Source organism: Dipodomys ordii, unplaced genomic scaffold (genome assembly GCF_000151885.1).
Source record: "Dipodomys ordii isolate 6190 unplaced genomic scaffold, Dord_2.0 Scaffold158, whole genome shotgun sequence".
Taxonomy (NCBI): Eukaryota; Metazoa; Chordata; class Mammalia; order Rodentia; family Heteromyidae; genus Dipodomys; species Dipodomys ordii.
In genome coordinates, this window is record NW_012267374.1 from 1,403,362 (window position 1) to 1,409,023 (window position 5,662).

Here is a 5,662-nt window from a genome sequence, read left to right on the forward strand (position 1 = left end):
TTACTTTAATAAGACAATGTTGCAAATTATGGTCAACCAAATCTTTTCACTAAGACTTCAAGAACAAAAAATGAGAATCTTTCCAAAAATATACAGAGACACCACAAATGGGTAGCTGCCCATAACATTAAACAAACCAGACTCTTTAAGAGTGGCTACTCAATACCATATCATTTTAATTATAACCATTGCCTGGTTCAGAGAAAACTAACAAATGTTTTTATGCATCATTGCAACATTGTATTCCTGATAATTTAAGTACCAAAAACTATGAATAAATGAGTGATACATGGCTAGAAAGTATCATGGTTTATACTATCAGTGGCCACTGGACTTAGGACTAATCCACGACCTTGATCTAGACCTAGACTATGATCTTGACTGAGATTTGGATCTAGGTGTTTTTTTTTTTCTTGATTCCTTTTCATATCTTGAGCCAGACTTACAATGTGTTTTGGAATCTGTTTTAGAGGTGCTTCTAGTTTTGGTGTGAGATGCAGACCTAGATAACGAGATTTAGCCTTCATTTCTTTCTTAGGCTGGGACTTGGACCGTGATCTTGAATTGGATTTCGAGCTTGAAAAAGATGGATTTCTGTGTTTGAGTCTATCATTGTCGGAATGGCTTCTGCTATGCCATGCTCTTCCAGTCGGTTTACTGTTTCTGGGACTGTAAGATCTTCTATAGCTGTAATCAAAAGACCAACTTCTTGATCTCCTTGGCTTCTAGAACGTCTGTATCTGTCATAGTCATCCTAATGTGAAGCGCTGTACACATTCCTCCCTTCCTTGGCTTTCATTTGGTTTGGTGTCTTCCGATCTCCCTGTGCAAACTCTGTTTCAATTTGACATCCACAAATCCACTTTCTGTCCAAATTATGGAAGGCATCTTCAGCATCACGAACATCCTCAAATTGAACATAAGCAAATCCTCTTGGACGTCGATCGTAGAAATCAAGTGGAACATACACAGCAACTATAGGGCCAGAACCACCATCTTCAGACCTGGTGTCCTGCACCACATTTCTGATCAACAGAGGTGTGTTCGGGGACGCATGGACATGCAGTGAAGCCTCTGCTGTCCGCAGCTCCGGCGGCGGCGGCTCCCAGGACGCGCACACAGCCAGAAGGCTCCTCTCGCTTTAATTTAAAACAAAAACACCTTTCTTTTCACCTCGTGTTTCCTCAAAATGACTTCATGGAATTCTCTGAGGAACATTGTAAATGTTGTCCTGCTTCCAAGACAAACATTCATTCTTCATGATTAATTGAGGAAAACCAAACCAAACCAAACAAAAAAACCTGCTAATACAGAAGGACCTCTATTTCAGTGCTGTTGTGAGAATTGCAGCACAAAACAAAGGATTCCATGAGATAATTCAATGGCAAATGTTTAAAATAAATGATCTCAAAAGCAATAATGCACTAGGAAGGTTATAAAGTCATGAAGCAAGGGGAAAATGTTTTCAATTGGAAAGTTTTCAATTTTATCATTTTTAATCAGTAAAGAAGTTTTGGGTTATCTGAAAGAAAAGTTACTGATTTCTTTTCCTTTCTAGAAAGTTTCTTTCTATTTTTCCATGCAGGGTAAGAGCTATCATTTTTTTTTATACCCTCCTTTTGTTTTTTCCGGAAATCTGATACAGATTCTGTTGAAAGGATTTTCTTCCATTCCATTTGTTGAAACTGAAGTTAAGAGCCTTCTAAACATTGTAAGGATGCAGTTTGTGTATCAAATAATTTCTTCTGGAATAATCAAATAATTCCATCTGGTACCAGAAAGAAAGGATAAAGCTTTTATTGAGTTCAGACACTGATTTTAGGTGCCTGGTTGGGACCATTAGGGAAGATACTGAAGAGGATGAGTGAGATGAGGCAAAATGAGAAATACCTCAGTGGTCCATGTAGGGAAATACAAGGTAAAAGAATGGGTGACGTGCTCAAACTCTGCAGACATTTCATTCCAGGAAAAATCTCATCTTCTTCTTTTCCACCTGCTCATATTCCCAGGACTCCAGCTCCCCATCACTCTCATACAAAGCCTCTCAAGGACTACAATTCTGCTTATCTCGTTTTTTTATACATTCATAAGAGATCTCTTTAAAAAATACTGTATTTTTTCACACCTCTTACTGAGAAACCTCTAGTAATAACTTACCAAATAAGACTGCCGGCTTGAAAGGTAAAAGGGGAAAATACAGATTAATGCAGACAGATTCCAGTAAAACCTGAGTACAGTAAACAGAAAATAAAGACAGAAGATGAGTCCCTCAGGTTTCTGAAAAGTGTGAGTGACACCCAAATAGACCAACGGTATTAGAAGAGGGAAGGTTGCTTTGAGGAGAATGACAGCTAGAATGAATGAGGAACATTTGTTGTGAGACAGATTCATGGCAAGACTGATATTTGATGAACCCTAAGATATGTATTTTAAATGTTTTTTTTTCTTTCATGCATTTGTTTCTAACACAATTATAAGATTATTTCTTTGTTGCTTTGTATGTCCCTCCCCCACAGTATAATCCCTGCTTTCACTGTATTTGATGTTGGTATAATTTGTGGAGGGGAAGGGGAAAAACAAGTCGTTTAAATAAGGATACAGGTGGACCTGTTGCAACAATGAGAAGTACAAGTTGTGATGTCAAAAATGAACTTTACAACTTGGGGGGGGAGGATTGGGTGGGGGGAAGGGAGGATGGTAAGGGATGGGAAGGGTAAACAAAGGAGGAGGCTACAATGCTTGATAAGAAATGTACTCACTATCTTGCCCATGTAATTGTAACCCCTCTGTACAGTATTTTCACAATAAAAAAAAGACTGATATTTGAAATTGATTTACAAACTACTGGGTCTTACTCCTAATTTAATTCATATTTTTGTTATACAAACAATTGCTTTTTTTTAGAACATTGTGATGTCTCTTTGGGATTGCCCAGACAAAATCCATTGGAATTTCTATTGAAAGGCTAACTGTTGCTAATACAGTCAAGATTTCTGCACAACATTATTCAGCTGAAGTCTTTCATATTCCATTCTAAAACCAGTCAGAATATATTTGAGTGCTGTCCTAGGGAAATCTTATTAAGAAAATATTAAATAATGATGGAAGGCAATGACACATGTGAATTAAGTAAACAGTATGTATCAGGAATTCTAAAATAACATCATTTTCATATTCTGCAACAATTCAAGAAATCAACTCGGCAGTATTTAAACTTTTTAGCCCATGAGTTTCATAACTACATAAATAGTATTAACCTTTTTTTGGATAAAGAGAAAGAAGTAATTAGAGGTATTCTTAGGGTTATCTAGGTTGCATAAAGAGATATTCGGGTGCTGGGAAGACTTGAAAATCAATATTAGAGTGGTATCTTGGGTTTCTTTAACTTACTCAGGAGCATATAGATCTTGTGTTCCCTTTGCTGTTGATTTGATGGTCATTCTTTAGATTTGTTGTTTGAGTTGGACTCAGAACATTTATTTTAAGCCCTGATTTGATGTCATAAATCTCACATCTTTACTACACTATATCCCTTGTCTCTTTCCTGCTTACATTTGATTTAAGAAATACCTTTGTCAGGTTGTAATAAATGTGAGCCTTGCCTAGAAATGATGTGTCCTTCTGATGATGGATCTTTTATATCTCTGGCAGTAGTGGGACTAAGAATTGGAGTGCAAACTAGAATAAGGTGTACATGGAGAACAGAGAGGCATCTCAGCAGTCACTGCAAGGTCAAACTGGAAAAAAATGTAGAGGCAAAAAAAGTCAGTAATAATCTTCCTCTTCCTCCTCCTCTACCACCATCACCACCTCCTCCTCCTCCTCCTCCTCCTCTTATTTTCCTCCTTCTTATTTTAGCTTCACGAGCTTAGGATTTTCCTCAGGACACAATTTTTATACCTGGTCTTCTACCATTTGAGCCACACCTCTACTTCTGGCTTTTTACTCGTTAACTGGAGATATGAGTCTCTGAAGTTTGTCTGCCTGGGTTGGTTTCAAACCTCAAACTTCAGAACTTAGCCTCCTGAGTGGCTAGGATTATAGTCACCAGCCACTAGTGTCCAGCTCATACTGCATATTTTAAATATAGAATTTTATTTTCTTCTCTTTTGAAAGAATGGGAATAAGAATACACCATGAAATTAGAATGCTATTTTCTTTGCAACTGAGTTTTTCAATGATAGCCTCACCATGATCTCATAATATATCAACACACAAACTTCACCTTCAGTTTCATAAAGGTTACCTAAAAGTCACTTAAGTATTTTCATTACCAACCCAAGCTAGTTGATACCTGAGCTCCTCACATTAAACTCTAGGCACTTGTAGGTGGTTCCTACAATATCAACCACTATATCTATGCATCAATGTGGCATCCAACAAATGGGAGTTTCAACTCTGTAAGGACCAGTTCTCAAGGGGTAGAATAAAAATCAAATAAAGAATATAAGGCTGGGTGTCAGGCCCATTGTACCTATCCCAAATTTGCCACCGGTAGACTGTTTGGTTTCAGTCTTACTAGGTCTATAAAATAATTTTGATGGCTTTAAAAGCTTTCTTTCCAGTTCTAAATTTCTTTAAGGCTTGGATGAGATTTCAAAGAGCTTGTCTATAAGCTAAACAATACTTGTATTCTGGAAAAGCATGGATAAATCATAAACATCTGTTTTGGAGGAGAGTAATTGGTGGATTTTGCTTTCTAGATGCACAGTAAAGTCATGGTGCAGTTCCTGGTGGAGATAACACACATTTGAAATGTCAGCCACTACCTTGTCACAAACCACAAACATCTGTGACATTCTGGTTGCTTACTAACTTTGCAGCCTTCAGGGACTTTTCTTTGCATGAGAGAGAGGGAGTGAGACAGAGAGAGAGAGAGAGAGAGAGAGAGAAAGAGAGAGAGAGAGAGAGAGAGGAAGAGGGGAACAATGTAGTTACAACAAAAGTATACTCCATGCTAGTGCTCCTTACTAAGAAACAACTGAACACAGTAAAGTCATCTCTGGACTAAATTACAATATGAAAACATTTTTGTGACTTTCTTATGTCTATAAAATTGAGTGAGAAACAAAATCAATGTCATTTAGGAGGTATGTTTTCAAGCTTTGCTGGGCTATAGAAAGTTAAAAGGAAAAAGAAATCAATCCTTTTTGCTTACTGGTTACTTATACACAGTGTGATGAAGAAATGAACACTTAATGCCTCTTTGTAATAGCATGTGATTTGTAAGTTACTGACCACATTTCTTTCCTGTCTCCTGTCTCCCAGAATGTGTTGTATCTTTATTATTTAGTGAGTTCTTGACCAGCAGAGCTGTCAGGAAGACACCTAAACGATCTCTGCAGGTGTGAGTAAGGAGAAATGTTAACAATTCAGTACTAAACAATTAAAATAACCAGAAGACCACCTCTAAAGGAGGTAATACTAAATTTGACATACCAAATACTAAATAGCTCTGTTGAGATGATATATTTTTATAGAACTGTGCCTGCAACCATCTTTAGTTACTTGCTACTTGTTACTAGTTACTTTAGTTATATCTTTAGTACTCTGGGATTGATGTTAGGGCCGAAATTTTTTGAATAGAGACCCGGAAACACAACAAATCAAAGAAAGGTTGGACAAATGGGATTGCATGAAGTTGCAGAGCTTCTGCATGGCA

The 5,662-nt window shown here is 37.2% G+C and overlaps 1 pseudogene; it reads right to left on the reverse strand.

Moving 5' to 3' along the window:
• Nucleotides 1-318: 318 nt before the first annotated feature.
• Nucleotides 319-5,662, reverse strand: part of LOC105998194 — a 12,341-nt pseudogene continuing 6,997 nt past the window's right edge.